The sequence below is a fragment of the Tiliqua scincoides genome, chromosome 4 (genome assembly GCF_035046505.1).
Source record: "Tiliqua scincoides isolate rTilSci1 chromosome 4, rTilSci1.hap2, whole genome shotgun sequence".
Lineage (NCBI taxonomy): Eukaryota > Metazoa > Chordata > Lepidosauria > Squamata > Scincidae > Tiliqua > Tiliqua scincoides.
Genome location: NC_089824.1, coordinates 178,916,325 through 178,937,048, shown reverse-complemented (window position 1 = coordinate 178,937,048; position 20,724 = coordinate 178,916,325). Strand labels below are relative to the sequence as shown.

At 44.2% G+C, this 20,724-nt stretch overlaps 1 pseudogene; it reads left to right on the top strand.

The window, feature by feature from the left end:
• Positions 1-1,898: 1,898 nt before the first annotated feature.
• On the top strand, positions 1,899-2,015 carry LOC136650734 (5S ribosomal RNA; annotated as a pseudogene).
• The last annotated feature ends 18,709 nt before the right edge of the window (positions 2,016-20,724 follow it).

Here is a 20,724-nt window from a genome sequence, read left to right as displayed (position 1 = left end):
TCATCTTGATTACAGAAATTCTTCCCATCAAAGACAAATTCAGTCTTTCCCATCTTATAAAATTCTTTTTGATTTTATTCCATATCTTAACGTAATTATTGTGAAATAACATACTGTTGTTACTTTTTAGATTAAGACTCAAGTACTTAACCTTCTTCTCGACCTTGAAACCTGTCTTAGTTCATCAATTCTACCTGGTCTTGCATTCTCATATTTTTTGTTAAAATTTTTGTTTTCTGTTTATTAATCTTAAAACCTGCTAAAGCTCCAAACTCTTTCAATTTAATCCTCAGTACTTCAATATCTCTCAAGGGATTTTCTAAGGAGATTACTATATCATCCGCAATAGCTCTCAATTTGAAGGCTTTGTCTTGGATGTGCTGCTCTCATGCATGCTGCCCAGGCAACAGCTGTCGCAAAAGTGCCCTAAGGATCTTTGTGGCAGCCGGGAAACCAATGGTGTCAGTGGAGAGGCTAGTGCCAGTCAGCATTGGACCTCAGCAATGGCGGGACAACCAGTGGGATTCACCGATGGTAAGTTCCCTGCCAAGCAGTGGGGTGTATTTCATGGGCAGGGGGAAAGTGGGATGGGGACAAAACTGGGTGGGGGGGACAGCCTGGGAGGCAGTTCAGGCCTGGGAGAGGGTGGGGATGGCAGCAGAGGCTTCTGTTGAATCCTACTTGAAAGCCGTACACAGGCTACTCAAATCTGTGCCAGCTATGGAACTGGAGCAGATCCAAATAGTCGCATAGGGGCTGCCTGGTCCTGACACGTGGTAAAAGAAATCTATGTTCTCTCTGGCTGCTTCCTTTGCGCTGCATGATATAGCAGTGGCTGTTTCTGTATCACTGTACCATGGGGTAGGCGAGCAGCATAGAAGTGGGCTGCCCATGTATCTTAGTCTGCAAACCTATATAAACCTCTCTGGGAGTAAGCCTGACTAAACCAATGAGACTTCAAGAAATATGCATGGAATTACACCAGTGGCATTCCTGGGGGGGGCAAAGCCCTGGGTGCCAACTTTCATTGGCAGCACCACCTTCCTCACCACCCTGCTGCTGCCCCCATCTGGGTGTCTTTGGAGAGCCAGGTTGGCTGTGTGCAGAACTGGAACTTTTCGAAAACCAGAAGTAATGATTTTCAGCCTTCCCAGGGCCTCAGAAGGCATTCGGATAGCCAGGGAGGACACACGCTCTCTGAATGCCTCCAGACAGAAGGGGGGTGGCATTTTGCGGTCCTGGCCCTGGTGGCCGAGTGAATTACACTGCTAGTTTTTCTGGATTAGGGCCTAAGCATTGGCTCCAAAGGTGCCTTTCTGCTGGCAGAACATCTTTTCTAATCCTGAAGAGCTGTTTCTGACTAAGCAAAAGAGCGCTGTATGAGAAAGCAACCCCAAATCTAGAAAAGTCCTTCTATTCATACAGAGTCATATATACAGTAGGGTTGCCAACACCGACCTAAGCAATTCCTGGATATCTATATTTCCAGCATGATGTAATGCAGGAAAGTCCTGGATGTCTAGGATAGCTTTTAGCAGTTATGTAGAGACTGATGTTGAATCCTGGGGACTCCAGGTCAGACCTCCACAGTTGACAGCACTGCTTGTAAAAATCTCTTTCCCAAGAACTTTACTGCCCTCTAGAGTTTTTACACTGCAACCAACAGCTATATTTATTTGATGTTATTCTATCTGTTTTCCATAACTACTTATACAAGAGTTCACAGAACATCACTTCCTCCTTCTGCTAATCATAGTTCTTTAGATCCAAACCAATGTATCTCAATTACTATTAAATATGCTAACTACAAAATATTAAGGTTGTTCTGTAACGATCATTGACTTTTGCCAATAACTACGTCCAGGATGTCCAGATACAATGGAGGAGAGAATGCCTATACCTTTAACCATTACCCTGCACATACCTGATCTTGTCTAATCTCAGAAGCTAAGCAGGGTTAGGCCAGGTTAGTACTTGGATGGGAGACTGCCTGGGAATACCGGGTGCTGTAGGCTTATACCATAGTCTTTCAAGACTGAAGATTGCCAACCATTTTTACGTAAAAGAGGGAATTTTGGCAGGTACAGGTCAACATGAGTTTTTAAAGCTGCATCTGCCAAAATTCCCTCTTCTAGACTATGGTTAAAGGTATAGGCGTTGTGTCCTCCATTGTATCTGGTCACCCTGTCTACATCCTTTTGAATGATTTTTCTGTATCTTAGAAGTTAACAGTGGTACAGCAGAAATGGACTCTCTGTGCCCTTATGGTTGACAAAAGACTGGTAAGGAAGAGCTGGAAGGATAAGTGCCCCCCTACTATTTATGAATGAAGTTGTTCTCAAACTCTCTAGTAGAGTTTGAGCACTTGTAAGTCCTTGCATGGGTAGGAGGAAGGCAGCGGAGACGGGGAAGGCAGTGATGCGATGTCCAGCATCGCACTGCTGTGGAGCCAGCACCAGCCTCAGCAAGGCTCTCCATGCAGCACAGACCCCTGCAGAACACGATCGCAACCACTTCCTGTTTTTTGATCACAAAACTGGAAGTGGTTGCGATAGTATTCTGCAGGGGTCTGCACTGTGTGGAGAGCCTTGTGGAGGCTGGCGCCGGGCTCCTCCGACCCCTGGGAGGCTCCTGCAGGCGGGGGTGAGTGGAAGCGCACTCCTGTGCCCTGCTCAGAGGCTAAATTCAAGGTATTGCATCACTGCCTCCCCCCTCCCCATTCCTTAAGGACGCAGGGCCCAGGGCTCTCAGGCTGGGACATCGCAATGCCCCAGTTTGAGAACCACTGCATCAATGGATTGAAGACCTTTTCAGCATATCGACTTTTGAGTGAATAACTTACAGACAACAATTACAAATGGATATATCTGTGGACATTTGGAACCCTCTGTGTGTGTGTGTGTGTGTGTGTGTGTGTGTGTGAGAGAGAGACAGAGACAGAGACAGAGAGAGAATTATGCAATAAATATTTTAAAATGTTACTTACAAACCCTATACATATCTACTCAAAAGTAAGCCGTGCTGAGTTCATTGAGATTTACTCATCCCTTTGAACACAGCTAAGTGTGTAACCTTAGTTTATGTAAGTATCAAAAGATGAAATATTATTGCAATGGGGAGGAAATGCCACTAGATGGAAGCAACCACCATGTGTTTCGTATCCTGCCTAAAGTGCAATGGGCAATTTATGAAATACAAATAACTATCGTATTTGGCTTTAAGAGAATACAATTTACAAAATCACAGATAATTTTAAAAATTGCATTTGTATGTTACATGCTGAACAGCTAGGACAGAGATTGGCAGCATTTAAGGTGCAAAAAACATATTATTTCCATCATCAGTTATAACATTATTACTTATGTAAAAGAAAATTACATAGGTAATATTTTATTCTGAGGATCAGTACAAATCAGATTTCTTTTTTCAAAATGCTTTGTACTTCCTGACAAAGGAGGGGAAAAACAGGAAGTTAGTTTTTCTATATTGTTGAAACTCTAGTTTTTCACATTTTTTGTAAATGACAGCCTTTAGAAAATGTGGGTATTTGTTATTCAAGCATAATACAAATAATAACTTCAGGGAGTATGACTTCGTAGAAAACAACAAGAAGAATTAGGCTGTTGATTGGTTAAAAGCGTTCTCTGTGTTGCTGCTGGGCATTCAGAAGGAGTTGAACCAGCTCTCTCTCTCTCTCTCTCTCTCTCTCTCTCTCTCTCTCACTCCTTCGCTCGCTCACTCGCTTTCTCGCTCTCTGTGCACAGATTACAATGCACCATCTATTACTAGGCTGTCAGAATTCCGGCCTCATTTCCATAACCTTCCCCCATTAGACCAAAGTAGTGCTACACTTTTCAAGTCTTCTCTGGTTTTAGTTTCAATTTTGTTGACTTTGTCTCTCCGTTTTAGTACAATAATTTCCTGTGAATACAATCTTTTCTGTATTTTAAAGGTCTTGCTAGTTTTGCATGTATAGTTCAAGAAGAGTAAATATGATAAGAGCGATATGACAGTGATTTGTGGGAGTTGTCAAAAGTCTTGCCTCCGAATTATTTAGGAGAGGACCTGTAGCTCTTTGGGGCATGCTTTACATGCAGGAAGATATCCAGTTTCGTTCCTGGCATTGCCAGGTAATGATGGGAAAAACACCCTTGTCCAGTCCTGGAGAGTTGTTGTCAATCTCCCTCCGCGATGTTGAATGGCCGTTACTCTCGGGTTCCCTTCGATCAAAGGCGCTGTAATTGGTGTGGTATTGAGCCTGATTCTGTTATCAATTTTCTTTGTATTTGTCCAACATTCAACAAACTCCGCTGCTCCATTTTGGGCCCTGTCATCTCTAATTATTCTGGTCCCCCCCATCTTCTTGCAGCGTTTCTTCTACACGACTTCTCGCACGATATTACATCTTTCGTTGCCGAATTCCTCACAAAGGTCCTTATTGCTAATAGTTCCAAGCAGCGCTGATTGGTGCATGTGGGCATAATCTCCCTGTGATTAATTGATGGTTTGTATTGGTGTAGTTTGTTTATTTATTTATTTATTTATTTATTTAATTATGTATGTTGTGTATGTTGTAGCTCTTTTTTCTTTTTGCTATGCCTTTAAAGGTTGTTGAAATTGAATTGATTGTTGTTGTCAATCAATATAGAAAATACTGACTATCTGCAGTGTCAGGTGTTGGCAAGGTTGGGCCATGGCCAAGGGCCCATTATCTAGGGAGTCACAGCCACCCACTGACACAGGGGACTCTGAGAAAGCTCATTTGCTGGAGGGCAGGAGTAGGGTTGCTTCACCAGATATCCCTTCCTTTTTCATTCTCAGAGTGCTGAAGGGTGAGCATGCAGAGATTACTCTCCTTTCCCTTCCCAGTGACACTTCTCAGTGACACTGAGAAAGGAGTGGACCAAATAACCTCCTGACCATCTGGAATGGTAAAAAGCCAGTGGTTGAGGTTACTCTTTACTCAGCATCTCTGGAGTGCTGAGATAGCAGCGACCAGAGACCTCTCTTCTTCATCTCCCTGGATGCTGAGGAAAGAAGTGGAGAGTGATCACTGCATGCTTATCCTCTAATGCAGGGGTGGGCAAACCCCAGCCTGTGGGCCATTTGCAGCCCTTGGGGACCCCCAATCCAGCCCGCAGGGAGCCCCAAATGAGCCTCTGGCCCTTCAGTGACTGATGGAGCCCATGTTGGCCTGCAACTGCCAGTTGCAACCACCAGATGCAAGCTGCAGGCCGAGTAGCTCCCAGACTCCATGCATTTTCTGCTTTTCCCTGGGCATTATTTTAACCTTCTCCCCATTGCCTCTGAACAACTTATGTCTCCATGTGTTTCTGGCTTGGTCTGTATGTTTGTGTGTGGCAAACAGTTTATAGTTCTCATGTGGTTCTATATGCCTGTATTACAGCTCTCATGTGTATTATAAATAAGCTCAGTAAAATCCATTCATTCCTATAGGTTCTGTCTCTAATATATTCATTTATGTAAATTTATTCAAATTTTAAATGTAAATTACCGTAGATACCTATAGTAGCTGAAATTTTTGCCAAGTAATCAAGCTCCAATTCTCATGTCTTAGAAGCAATTTGTTAACCTTTTATTCTCCTTCCTTCTGCTGCAGCCTGGTTCTGCTTTGCAAATGCTTGCAAAGCAGGTCTGTTTTTTGAAACACCAGGATGGGAATTCTCCTTTCCATCTGAAGCAGGCTACAATTCAATGCACCCTTACTTAAGAATAACACCCATGGAAAGCAGTGGGTCTACTTCTGAGTAAAAAGGGTTGCAAATATATGCAGCTGCATCTCTCTGCTGTGAATTGAATTGCACACTCCCAGTTATGCGTTATGGGTTGTATGTTGTACATAGAGCTTCTGGCTTAACACACCAGACACCTTAAAGGTGGATTTGATTCATGGTTCTCCTGCAGTGGTTCCCAACCTTTTTCACTTGCATATCCCTTGGCAGCCCATTTCCATAAATTGTACCCTTCATATTAGCAAAATGTTTGTAATTAATAATACAAGCCCTCATCTCCTCTCAGACTTCATTTACTCATCAGATATTTTCTCTTTTCATCTGTTTGAAGAACAGAAGACTCTGCCTTTGCACTGTTTTGCACCAGAAGTGTGCTGAGAAATTTTGGGTGATCGATCACTTTCCATATTATGTTTCAGCTTTTTTTACTGTACTTGTTTTCAATCACTGGTTCATACATTAATTGATGATCAAAAACTAGCTATTGGTGGGGCTTTCACAGCCAACTAGCTACCTCCCTTCCTGCCTTGCTGGTCCTTGCAAGTCATTCCTGTCTTGCAAGGCATTCTGGAGCATGACCTGCCTTTTTCTACTATTATTCCATTCTTTTTCAAGTACCCCTAAAGGTCCTGTTGAGTGTCCCTGGGAGTACATGAATACCAGGTTGGGAACCACTGTTTTACTGGTATGTTGTTTGCAGTGCACTTACTCTGATAGTGTTTACAAAAAGGTGATGAAGACCAGAATTTAAAAAGAATAAAAATGTATCTTATGATCTTTTACTATGTTTTTAATAAATTAGAGACTACAGTTCTTAGGTAACAATTAGTGGTGGGTTATTTTTCAGGATCTGGCCTCAAGTAATATCAGACAAAACTATAGTTAAAGACCCCCCTAAGTTTAACCCCTGACTTATCCGAGGGTCATAAAAATTCCATGATTGTTGGCTCAAAACCTGTCCTCGACTTATCTGTGGGATTGACTTGTAGACGGGTGTCTGCGGTAATTCTTTTCTCGGTGCCCAAAACAGTGTCAGAGAGAAGATGGGCCCTGTTTGCCCACCCCGCTCTAATGTCCTGCAGTTACTATTATTGTGTATAAGTGGCATCTTTGTAATAAATGCTTCGTCTATCCCAGTTGTCTCTCCTCACTGTTTAGATGTTCAGAACCCGACAGAGAAAAAGGAGACTAAATAGGACTCTTCTTTTTCTAAATTGGCTTAAACACACCCTAAATTCCTCTCTTGCATTCAAGATTGTGCTGGAATTTGCAAAAACACATTTACTCTCTGGTTTGCAGTAATTGTGTAATCAATCAATCAAGTGAATTGGATGGAAAATGTTCACTCTTTTAACTGGATTTGCAGGTTAAAAGGTTACCAATTTTTAATGGGATTTAGTGGAGTTTGGTTGATAGCAAAGTTGTATAATATTGTAAGGCTAATGATACTGTATGTGATCACAGTGTCATAGTGCTCAACATTCTAAAGCACTTCCAAGATCAATATAAGACAGATTTTATAAAAAGTGAGAAATATATTTTTTTCAGGACCTCATTCCATGTTGCAGTTCCAGTGCCAGGTTGCTGAAAGCCCTGGGACAAAGTTTTGCACTAGATCCCTCAGGGTACACTTGTATCCCCCCCCTCACAGCACATTGTGCAGAGCCACTGTTACCTATATTGAGGGTTCAGGGATCACCCAACCAGATGGGCCCTAAGTGGAGTTCCTGCCCTTTGTAGCGGAGTTCTGATACTATACCTGCCACACTGGCAGAACCCCTCGCAGATTCATCAGGAAGATAGTGATGGTCCTTGTAAGTACAGGTGTGCACCACTTAATGACAGGGATACATTCTTCAATCCCCACTGTTATGCAATTAGGTTGTTAAGTGAACACTCAGCCCAGTCTAGTGCCTAAACCGACACTCCCTGCCCGAAATTAGCTGGCTGTACAGTCTACTGGAGATAGATTGCCTCTTCTTTGCATTAAGGACCTCTTTGTTGTGTAAACAGACACTCTGCTGCAAGCTATGGGAGTCCTGACTGCCTCATTAAGAGCCTCTTTGTTGTGCTTTGACCACCGTCATATATGTAGTCCTGTGTTAAGCAGAAGGTTGTTAAGTAGCAGATGCCTGTACTTGCACTATAATACTCTTGATTTTTCATGATGCTTCTGAGAATAAACCACACTAAAGTAACAGGGATATGCCACTGTACATTTCATGCTTGGTCAAATTTTGTGCTTTCCTCTTAAAAAACTGGGACTTCATGGGGGATCTCTGCATTTACTCAGGATGGCATCAGAGATTGACCAGGTCACGGTGAAGGTCCACATCCATCAGAAGGCCCACTTGTTCTGGCCAAACCTTGAACACTTTGTGCCAGGTGAACTGTTCTGTTGATGGACTATCAAGGAGCAGATGGGGAGGGTCATGGGGGCCCCAGTTCAATATTTTCTCCAGTGCTGGACTTTGCTGAGGGGTGCCTAGCAACCTGGCACTCCTCTTTTCTTTTCTTCCTAAGAACTGTTATGCTTAGGGTCTAGCAGTGACTGCATTAACTGCAAACTCAATCTAAAATTACTGAAAATGGTAGCCATGACACTTTTATTCGCAACAGATTCTATCAAACATGTACAGAAATGACCCATGCATATCACAAAGCCCCAGTAGTTTGGGTTTTGGGTGGAGTAATTTGCAATTTTTGAGTGGAGGAGCAGCATGAGAAAAGGTTGCTTCACCTTTTCCCCTTCAGTGAGTTTTCTGCTGAAAATTATTCTCCAAGTTTCCTGTTTCCCTACTTGGGTTCCCGATTCCAATTTCAGAGCTGGTGAAATGCAAGCTGTCTAGATCCCCGTGGGATACATACTGACAGTGTCATGGGCATTAAGCAATTCCCAAAAGTAAACATATGAAGCTTCTTAGCTCTATGTTTTCAATAATGAGCTTGACTTACACAACCTTGGAACACAAGACTGTTCCCAAAAAGATCTTTCTCCACCTGTTACTACTACAGGGAGGAGACTCTGAAAACTACTTTTCTAGGCAGCTGGCAATTAAATGACTATGCTACTGATTGCTGAGTCTGCTTTGTATTGAGACAGATGGATTGATGGAGCGAATGCCAGAGTTGCCCACGTTGTATAAGGCACAATAAGTGAATGCTGTTGAAAGAAAACAGAAGCACAACTGTTCCTTTAATAATAAACCAATTATTATTCATACAACCAACTTAGAAATAATTGCCTCTCATCAAAGTGCAATATCTTTTATACCCATCTTGTACTTGAGCATTTGTTAAGAGAATAAGGGCAGCACGCATAATGCTGTCTTTCAGAATATGTTTTTTAAAAACACATTTAAAGACATTATTTCAGGAAAAAAAAACATTATGTATTAATCAAAATCAAAGGAAAACTGAAAAAAATAGTCAGACTGGTAACCAAAATTTAGTGCAATGAAATACACCTGAGATTGCCACTTTTGCTTTTTTTTCTTTCTCTTCCATTTGTTTCCAAACAGGAAAAGACAGCGAAGCAAGTACTTGCCACATGTAAATTGTGTTGTTTTTGCTGTGTGCAAATCTGACTTCCATCCATGCCACATGTTGAAATAATATTATGTTGCCACACACACTGAAATATATGTGTTGCCAGGTATTGATAAAACCAACCAGAGAACAGCCTCATCTGTGTTTTCCCACGGTGTGCCCCCAAAGATTTGTGTCTGTATATGTCGATATGCGTGTCATTGCACAGTTTAGACAGAAGCCACACTGCTTCATATACACAGCAAAGCATTAGAAACATCTCACATGGGATAAGTGCATTATCACTCTATGCTCTGATTCCTCTGGCCATGATTTCTTTTTCATACTGGCAATTTTATTCCCAGTATAGATTGCTTTTTTATTTAATAACATCCCAGTCTTACCTAAATCCTCACAAGGTGATGGAAGAGCACTGGTGTGGCTTCCACTGTACCCTGCGGGGATTTTTGGCTGCTTGAGGTCTCCTTGGGTAAGAGGATATTTGTCCCCTTGCCCTGGGCTAAGCCCCAGCAACCACAATGCTTGGCACAAGTCCGCATTGATCTGTGTAGGTGGATCAGGCCTATGAAGGGGTTTTGGATATTCACATGCTGATCCCGCCCCCCTCCTGGCCTATTTCTGCCCTCCCCCATCATTGCCCCGTTCTACCCTCTCCCAAGAGCAGAACCTATCAAAGACAATTAACTACACAGAATGGTCCCTTGCTGAGTTTACTCCACAAAGAATCCCATAGGATTCTAGCCTGTAGCCCTGATTCAGGCTACAAAGAGCCACTCTCCAGTTATGGCACCCTTCTTCCTGTCATTTTCCTTCATTTCCATCTCCAAATTTTCCTTATTATTATTATTATTATTATTATTATTATTATTATTATTATTATTATTATTATTATTATTATTATTAACAGTATTTATATACCGCTTTTCAACTAAAGTTCACAAAGCGGTTTACAGAGAAAAATCAAATAACTAAATGGCTCCCTGTCCCAAAAGGGCTCACAATCTAAAAAGATGCAAATGAATACCAGCAGACAGCCACTAGAACAGACAGTGCTGGGGTGAGGTGGGCCAGTTACTCTCCCCCTGCTAAAAAAAGGAGCACCCACTTGAAAAAGTGCCTCTTACCCAATTAGCAGGGGTTAAGGGTTTTTGTTACTTCTACACCCCCAAAAACTCACTTTCTCAACCTTGGGTCCCTCAGGAAACCTTCCTAACCGCCTGACCTCCCTTCTCCCCCTTCTTTTCCTGCTTCACACATGTGCAACTACATGTTCCCTTTTTCCTTCTAAAAGAATTCCTCCTCTTTTCTTCCTAACAACTGCTTATGCTTAGAGTCTAGCAGTGACTGAATGGCTAGAAATAGAAAAGGAGGTGTGTCAGAAGGTTAGGAGGGAGATGGCATCCAGTGCAAATACATAGCATCCTCCTGCCTCTACCTCAACCCTGCTGTATCCCCGTTCCACCCAATTCCACCCAATTCTGCCCCCACTGCCAACTCACTGAGGCCAACGGATCTCCTGCCAGCCACTGTCACGTGTATGATGTGTCTACCATTTCTGCCAGTGACCTGGATGTGTTTGACTATGCGCACTTCCACAGTGGCATTCACAACACCATAAAGCTCTGTCCACTGCCAGAACAAGAGTTCCAGCAGTGGACTTACCCCATCAGATTGGGCTATGTGAGAAATTTGGGAAGCTTAACTAGGTATCGTTTAATTTTTGATTCTTCCATCTTTTCTGTTTAGGTTGGTGCATGGGTTTGTTGGTCTGGCTCTGTTTCACCTCCACTCTGTTTTTTCAGGTCACACAGTCAGACAGTTCTGCACAATCAATTTCTATAGTAGATTTTTTTTTTTTTTTGGCTGCTTGTTGAATACTGTAGGATGGGTAGTGAACCTTTATCCTGTTTGCTAAAAAGAAAGACCATGGGCTCTTCTCTTTTGCTCTGCTTCCCAACAGAGACTTCATTTTATTCATTGTTAGTTGTCTCTAAGGCTGCAATCCTGTGAGTTCAATGGAGCACTCTTCTCAGGATAAATGCACAGAATTGGGCTGAAAATATTGTAGCCAGGAGATGAATAATAGCTGTATTATTGTATTGTATTGGCAACCTTCAGTCTCGAAGGACTATGGTATCGCGCTCTGAAAGGTGGTTCTGGCACAGCGTCTAGTGTGGCTGAAAAGGCCAATCCGGGAGTGACAATCCCTTCCACACCGGGAGCAAGTGCAGTCTGTCCCTGGTCTGTCTCCCTGGCTATGGGCCTTCCTTCTTTGCCTCTTAGCCTCAGACTGTTGGCAAAGTGTCTCTTCAAACTGGGAAAGGCCATGCTGCACAGCCTGCCTCCAAGCGGGCCGCTCAGAGGCCAGGGTTTCCCACTTGTTGAGGTCCATCCCTAAGGCCTTCAGATCCCTCTTGCAGATGTCCTTGTATCGCAGCTGTGGTCTACCTGTAGGGCGCTTTCCTTGCACGAGTTCTCCATAGAGGAGATCCTTTGGGATCCGGCCATCATCCATTCTCACGACATGACCAAGCCAACGCAGGCGTCTCTGTTTCAGCAGTGAATACATGCTAGGGATTCCAGCACGTTCCAGGACTGTGTTGTTTGGAACTTTTCCTGCCAGGTGATGCCGAGGATGCGTCGGAGGCAGCGCATGTGGAAAGCGCTCAGTTTCCTCTCCTGTTGTGAGCGAAGAGTCCATGACTCGCTGCAGTACAGAAGTGTACTCAGGACGCAAGCTCTGTAGACCTGGATCTTGGTTTGTTCCGTCAGCTTCTTGTTGGACCAGACTCTCTTTGTGAGTCTGGAAAACGTGGTAGCTGCTTTACCGATGCGCTTGTTTAGCTCGGTATCGAGAGAATGAGTGTCGGAGATCGTTGAGCCAAGGTACACAAAGTCATGGACAACCTCCAGTTCATGCTCAGAAATTGTAATGCAGGGAGGTGAGTCCACATCCTGAACCATGACCTGTGTTTTCTTCAGGCTGATTGTCAGTCCAAAATCTTGGCAGGCCTTGCTAAAACGATCCATGAGCTGCTGGAGATCTTTGGCAGAGTGGGTAGTGACAGCTGCATCGTCGGCAAAGAGGAAGTCACGCAGACATTTCAGCTGGACTTTGGATTTTGCTCTCAGTCTGGAGAGGTTGAAGAGCTTTCCGTCTGATCTGGTCCGGAGATAGATGCCTTCTGTTGCAGTTCCAAAGGCTGTACAGTCACAAAAATAGTTGGGAATGACTGTTCTTTCCAGGAGGTGAAAAGTTGCAGTACTATGCTAGTCAGACATGCACATGGACTCTTACCCAAATGATTTGCAAAAGCTCACTTAAATCACCTGTGGAAACATGTCCTGAGGCATTGGGTTGTGTAGCTGAATTAATTTGGATCTGTGTTTCCTTCTGCCTCCAGAAATACAAGCAAAGGGGAAGAGACACTAGATTCACATGACATATGCTTATGATAGAACTGAGATTGTGACGGTGCTCTAAGTTGTGCTTCTATTATTTTGAGGACTTTTGTCTCCCACTAGATGTTGCAGATAATATCTCATAGGTAGACTTCCTATGGAGACTTCCTATGGAGACTTCCAGCTGTGTGATAACAAATGATGCCAAACATGTACTAAGAACACAATTAGCCTTTTGTCTTGCCTATCCTGCTTGCTACACACAGAAGATGCACACTGATATCTGGATATCATTAGCACCTCTGCTTGTACAGTACATCAAATTTCCTTATGAAAATCTTCCTTTTATATGAGGCCAGAGCAGGCTTGAAAAACTTGCAGCCCAATCCTAATCATGCAGTATGCAGGTGAAATGCGTGTTCTGCTGCACAACCTGCTTTCTGGCTGTTGCAAACACAAGCTGAAGTAGTATAGCCTGGCCACTGGCAGAAGAGGCAAGCGGCTGAGTCCATGCAGCAATGGACTGTGGACACCTGCTGCCTCAGGTAACACCATGCAGGGACCAATAGGGAGGTGGGTAGGGAGGCGGAATGGGGAGGGGATGAGGCAGGGCGGGTTCAGGAGGGGAACAGATTCAGCAGCAGTGGCGCTGACCAAATTTTTTTTTCCTGTGCTTTCTCAAAGTCCTGTGATAATCCTGCTGTAAATTCCTATAGTGTGTTAGGACCTTGGTCCAGCTTGTGTTCTCTAGGATATTTCCACTACCGGAACTTGGCTGCATGGAGTTGCACTGCTGTGGCTACCAAACTTTTTTTCCAAATGAAATATTAGAACACCTGCTGACAGACAGGCTTCCAATTTGCCATATTTATGACTGCTGAATCCTTGCTCTTTGTTTGAGGTATTATGGATAGCCCAACATGGAGACTCAGGATCTGGTGGAGCGAAGCTCCACTGGTCCCACCTCCCTCCCACCCCACTCCCTCACCCTGGCATGCCTCCTCTCTATCCTCTCCCTGCCCTGGAACACTGCCTCCCCCACGCCCCCACCTACCTCTCCACTGCCTGATGGTCTGCACGACCGCCGAGCGGCAGAGCTCCTGTGCTCCACCAGCGCTAGCCCAGTGCTGGTTGGTGCTGGGCTAGCACCGGCACTGAGAGCCACAAACGTGCCTTATGGCACGTTTGTGACAGTGTGTGCTGGTGGTGAACTGGTGTGCATTGAATAGGATTGGACCCTGGGTCAGCTCAGCAGTTCTTCTCAGTCCTTTGTTGACATTACTTAGCTCCTGTCGTACGTTCAAACACCACGTACAATGAATGTGTGGAGGGAGGTGGGATTGCTCTCTGCCTTAACCTTCATGTGTTCTTTGCTCCTTTGTGAACAGAACCTATGCACTTACAGCTGGATGTGCATGGGAGTCCCTGATCATACTGAGAGAGCCTATTCACATAAAAGTTGTACACGTGTTCACAACAGAATAATGGGCATATGAAGGTTGGAGGCACGCAGGGATTGCAGGCAGGGGATTATCCTCTCTCCTTCATACGTATTTTGATCGAATGCAGTTCTCAGGCATATTGGAAAGACTAGACCAGAACACTGCAGGAGAGGCCATGGAGGCTGTGGGACAACAGAGGTCTCAACCAACCAAAGGAGGTGTGTTGGTTGGTTGGGCCTAATGGAGTGGGGAGTGGATTAATGGAATAGAACAGGGGAGGGCCAGGGTTGTGTCAGGGGTGGGAGGTGGGGGCTCCCGGTGTAGGCAACTTGCCCCTTTGTATCCTTAGACTTGAGCCACCAAAAGAGTTCATTCAGGTCCAAGGAGACCCACTGTTGGTTGAGGTGCTTATAGGGGTGGGTTTGTTGCCCAGTTATAGTGGGAGGTAAATGACTGGAATGCCAAAAATAGCCAAATGCAAATAACCAGGGGTGGCAGTGACCAGGATCATTTGATCAGAGCACAATCATCCAGGGCGCAAATACCCTAGTGTAGTGCCCATGCAACCATATTAAAACTGAAAATAACTTCTTGCATTGGCTTCTCACCCCATGAACTCTCAGATCGGCTATGAGGCAGATTTCAGTCTTTATATTTCTTGTTTTAGAGACGGTGGTCTGAATCCAAAGAGCCATGAAATTAGTTCTGCAAGCCCACCAGAGCCCTAGATTTGATTTTTCTTGCTCAGTGTATCTGCACACATGCTTACATACTCCAGTGCTGCATGGTAGTTATTTTTGAAACCAATAAGTTTCAAAAGAAGCTTGTGATACAGCATTTGGGAAGGCTGCTCAAAGAAAAATTCTTCTTAAAAAAAAATCCAGTGGGGCTCCTGAGATCATGACCTTCAAGTACTAATCCTCAATCCCACTATTTTTGTCTAGTGCAGCTGCTGAGATATGTTCTGCTATCAATATATTCAAACATAATGGTTATTTAAACATGAGAATGTACAAGGCAGACTTTTACAAGACTTCATCAAAGTAGCAATAAATAAATGTTAAGATCTTAAACATTGTACATTTCCAAGTACTGTTTAACCCCTGCAGTAATAAACACCTTCACTGTATCTCAGGGTAGTATACAGGGTATACTCAGGGTAGTATCTCAGGGTAATATTAGCACAGGGTAGTATATACAGGGTAGTATATACAGGGTAGTAGGGTAGTATTAGCACAAAGGAATTGCATCTGATTGCATCTGCTACTCCCCATTGCATGGGGCGCACTTGTCCCTAGTCCCAAGAGCCAGAACAATTAACATATGTTGCAAGCACTCTTTGAAATCCCATTTTGAGCAATTCATTTAGCTAATGATCTGTTTTGTTGGATGTGCCATTGTACAAACTGCCAGACAAATGGCTTGGAAATTGGATCTCCTGGCGCTGCTGCTGTCTTTTAAAGCTAGAAGTCTATCATGTTTTGGCAATAAATGAATCATGAATTCTACTTAACTCATTTCTGCGCATCCCACAGATGTACACATTTGAGCCCTGTTGCATATATGCAGCGTTGGGCAGAAATGGCTTAATTTGCCGATTTTAGCATCTCTGCTGCCACAAATTTAAGAGCAGCCTGACATCTAGCAGGTGGCATTTTCCTGGCCCAGAGATCATTGATGGGAAGAAGACACCTGAAATATTTGTGTGGCAAGAGGCTACTAAAAGGAGCAGGTCTAAAACTGAACAAGAAGATGGCTCTCCTATGTCCATTTCCCTTGGGGGTCAGTTATCAAACTGCAGAGCCAGTTCTTAGGTCCTTTAACTAGTGATGTTACCGAGACATGTAATTTTGGGTAGACTCAAAGAGCCTTACTGCTAACTTCAAATTCTTCCTCCTCCCACCTACCCAGACTCAAAACTGATATCCACTAATGATGCCAAAAAACCCTCCTCCTTCCCACACTGACTTGGATGCTGCTGCAGTTTCAGTAATAAGTGAGAAGTGTTTGGTGTAGTTTGGCTCAGAAATAAACTGACATATTTCCCATGGGGGCGGGGTGTAGCTTATTGTGAGCCAAACCAATTCAAGCTTAGCAGAGCTCACCTATCACTGCCTACAACTGATTTTGCTTAATGAGTTAGGCCAATTAGTTGTGCATGAAAAGCTAGAGTTATCTTGTAACTCTGGGTTTACTTGTCACCACATGGTTCCAGATTTTCATACTCAATTATTCAGCTGCTGCAAGACATGCACTTGCCAAAAATGGGGTGGGTCATCCGTGGCCAGGGCTCCTGGGAGAATGTGGACTCCCAGTATGTGTCCAGGGAGGCTCACCCTCTGATGCTGTCCCTGGTCCACCAAACCCTGTATGCTGGCTTGCTCAGCTGCTATAAAAGCACAGAAGCCCTGTAAAGTCCTTGCCCCTGTTCAGCTTTCCAGATTTTTTCACCAGACAAGTCAATCATTCCAGACCTTAGTATGAAAAGCAGGTTGAAGATACCCAGAAATTAAGGAAGCAAGACTTCTCACCTTCCCACTTCCTTGTCAAGAAAGTTTTGCTAATTTGATTTTTCTATTATGGTAATAGCAATGACATGCAGATAGTCAGTGTTAAGTATAGTAGGTGGCATATTGGGCTAGGAGTAGAGATGCCCAGGTTCAAGTTCCCATTAATTGACCTCAGGCCAGTGACTATCTTTTGATACAACTGTCAGATTTCTGGGATTGGCCTGGAGTCTCCAAGTAACAACTGAAAGCAATCCTGGAGATTCTAAGACAGCCTCTAGGAATTGCCAACATGACATCAGCTCTGAAACATAAGCACCAGGAATAGCTTCAGAGTGGGCAGCCCTACTCCCTCACATTGTGAGGATAAAATGCCCTTGGAGGAAGAGCAGCACAGAAATTTAACTAATAATAAAGTTGTTCAATGCATCCCGTCTGTAGGATTAAGGAAAAGAGACACAGCACCATGACCTGAAAGAGGAACCTCCCTCATTTTTATTCAGTTTCCTCCTCACCAAGCCAGGAGGTCTGAAGGGCCAGAACTCTTTGAGCACTTCATGTCCTCTGCTGAAAAAAAAGTGGTATGGAACTGGCTTGTGTACTTGCTAACTAATTGTGTGCAGTTTTGTTTTGTTTTTTCTTACATCTTATAAAACAATCTTGGCCATTTGCATTTGGAAACTGCTGGAGCAATTCAAGCTGTATCATAATGTTCTGATTCTAGTTCTCTCAATGGCGCCTCATTATTTTGACTGTCTATTCAGACGTGAAACCTCATTTTCAAAGGCCTAAAGTACTGGTGAAGAATCACATCCTCTTAGTCTGTTCTTCTGCCTAAGCATGATGTTGCCTGGGGCAAAACTCTTTCTGCCTACTTTGACCTGCTTGCAACTCTCTTTAGTCTAGCCACACCTGTTTCTTCCCAATAAAGGAGCAATTGTTCCAATTAGCACAAATACAGGAAGGAAGGCCCTGGAACAAGTTTAGCTAATGTTGTCTGTGGTGAACTTCCAGTCTAGGATTTTCTCTACAGTATTTATCTTGTCGAAGTGGCCTGATCAGCTGGACAACAGGAAATATTCATAGTAGGCTTTCCTTCTCATGGTGTGTGGTATCTTTAATGAACAGAAATGAGCTCCCAGGTCCTTTGAGAACCCCAGAAGGAGCTTAAACTGAGTCCTTTAAATTCCTTTAAAATGAGCCCTGAATTTTTCCCCCCAACCCCCTCGATAGCTGATACAAGACCTCCTCCTCCTGTCTCACCTTTCTGCCCTGATTGTGGAGTTTGTTGGCATAGAAAACAATGGACTTTGATATACAAACAGCTATTATCATGCAACACTCATGCAGCATTGTTCATGTCCCCTGCAAAAGACACACATATGATACAAGGGTTTTCTGATGTAGCCCTGTGTTTTGAGACTGGAACTGTTGGTTTCTGCGTTTTTGGCTTAAATCCAATTAATTTCCCTTAACAGGTTTGTGAATTATGCTGCAGATTGCCTTCACATTTTGGGAAGTGACACTGAGAAACCTGCATTTTCTACAGAGGGGAGAGAAACTTTAAAGGCAACATTTCAAAAATGTGAGGCCCATTCAGAGCACATGTTTGTGTTGATTAAACCCTCAATAGGTAGAAGAGTTGTTGATATTTTGCTTGCACTCTATCCCCATACACATATTCAAACTAAGTTCTGAACCTAGCATGTATGTCTGTAGGCTGTATTCAGAAATTAAGATAAAAATGTGTTTTGGGTGGGCAGTCTGAATCCCCCTTGGGCTCATTCAACACAAATGTATAGTTAAAATGGGGCTAGGGATGGGTGAATGGTATTCAAATTCTGTGGAATTTTCCCCAGCATAATACCTAAGAGTCAAAGGGCACAATCTAGAGGCGCCTCTGGGCTGGGCCAGCGCTCAGAGGACTGCCGGCCTGCAGAGGCTGACATAAGCCTCTGCACCGGCTTCCTTGCTGAGGCTTGCGTTGGCCTGGTTGGGTCGATGCAAGCTTTTGGGGTGGGCAGGGAGGAGGCGGAGAGGAGGCAGGAGGGAGGTGTTCCTGGGCAGGGGAATGGTGGGCAGTGGGTGGCCCTGGGGACAGGTGGGCAGGGAGCGGGAGGTAGGGCTGGGATCCAGCACTTATGTTGGATCCCAACCCCTGTTCTCCGGGGAGAACGGAGCAGCTTCAAGCCTCTCTGCTCTTCTTGGACTTGTGTCATCTCAAGAGGTGGTACAAGTCTGAGGAGACCCATAGAGGAAAGGGCTCCTTTCCCAGGGTAAGGGGAAAAGTTTCCCCTTGCCTCTGGCTGAGCAACTTTTGGCCCCTATCCTGCACTGGATACAGTGCAGGCCTCTTGGCTTGCCTGTTCCAGCGCAGGGTTGGATTGCACCCAAAGTATCTTTTAAAAAAAATCTTTTGAAGCTTGGGAATTTTTGATAATGTTACTCTTCTGTGGCTGAAGATCAGAAACTTGTCATCTTCGCTTGGGCACTTCCAGACTGGATACTGAATTCTGGAATTACCACTTTTGGTTCACAAATATTTAATTGTGTGTCTACATGATGCTACATGATGATGTCTGGGGTGGGGGTCCAGTATCCACAGGCAAATCCGCAGATGCTGTATGGCAAGGTGTGGGGAGGTTGAGCTGTGTCCCCATGCCTATTCAATTCTATGGCTGCCTGCACCTTTACCATTCTCTTACCAGGTGCCGTTTAGCTGGACTTTTAATTAGCCCTATCACTCTTTTCCACTCATAGTTTCTTAAATGAAAGTACTTGTGAAATAGCACTTATATGTGTAAATAAAATGTTAAATAAGTAGAGAATGCAAAAATGATGGATTAAAGGAAACAAGTGAGGGTGGAGGCAGGACAAAGCCATGAAAGAAAGCAGGTGAAAAGGATTAATTAATGGCACAGTCCTGTGCAGTTTGACTCAGAAGTAAGCCCCATTCAATTTAATGAGACTTACAGCCCAATTCTATGCTTCCCTAGGGCTACAGCAGCACCAGTATGGAGACTGCTGAATCCTATGGGGCAGGGAAGCAGTGCCAGTTCTTCTCAGGAAAGGGAACAAAGATTCCCTTACCCCATGTAAGGCCCCAATGGGTCTCCTTGGATCTGTGCCTGCTATTGAACTGGCACAGAACCAAGAAGACCTGCGTTGGTTTTCCTGGCCCAGGAGGGGGATTAGGACATGGTGGCAGAGCCTGCCGCCATCTCCACCCTCTCCTGGTCCTGCTCCTCTCTCGCCTTCCCCCCACCCAGTTCTGCCACCTTTTCACCATCCTTCATGCCCCAGCAGCCATTCCTACTGCTGGGAGCTCTTGGTGGCAATCTTCAGTTCTGCTGGCACAGAAGTGTCTTGCAGCTGCTCAGGCCAGCGGCGCCAGCACACCACAACCCATAGGATTGGGCCCTTATTCCCTGAAAAGTGTATGTAAAATTGCTGCCTAATAGCAGCAACAACACATGTAGAGGCAAGATTCACTTTACACACTTGCAAAGGACAGACCTTTGGTGATTGAATGCTCCATCTTAACTCTGCAATTTGATCTACTTATTACTATTTTCAAAGTTTAGATCTCACTTTTCCATCACCCAAATGATCTCCAAGGCCTACAACAATAAAATACACACATCAAGCAATACATTTTAAGCATATTTACTGTGCATACCTAAGAACAAAAACCACTGCATGGGGGTTGGGGGGAGGGAGAACAGGATGGGACCATTTCCACACTAGCCATACACATGAACCTGCTGTAATACAGGGTATGAAGCATAGCAGTACACAAGTGTGCTCTCTCTCAGTCACTCACTCACGCACACACACACACTCAGATGAGAAAACAGCAAACGGATAATGTTAGCACCCCACATTCTCAGTGCTTTTTCACAAGACTGAAAGATTTGGCTTGTTGTCCCGTAGTGCTGACTTTGTGTCATGTATTGCTCCACAATCTGAAGCGCACTTGCCCTCACCATTTTGACATGTGTTGGTCACAGAATGAGCAAATCAATACAAGAGGTTGGTCCTTTGCTGGGCCGATCTCAAAGTGACGTTGGC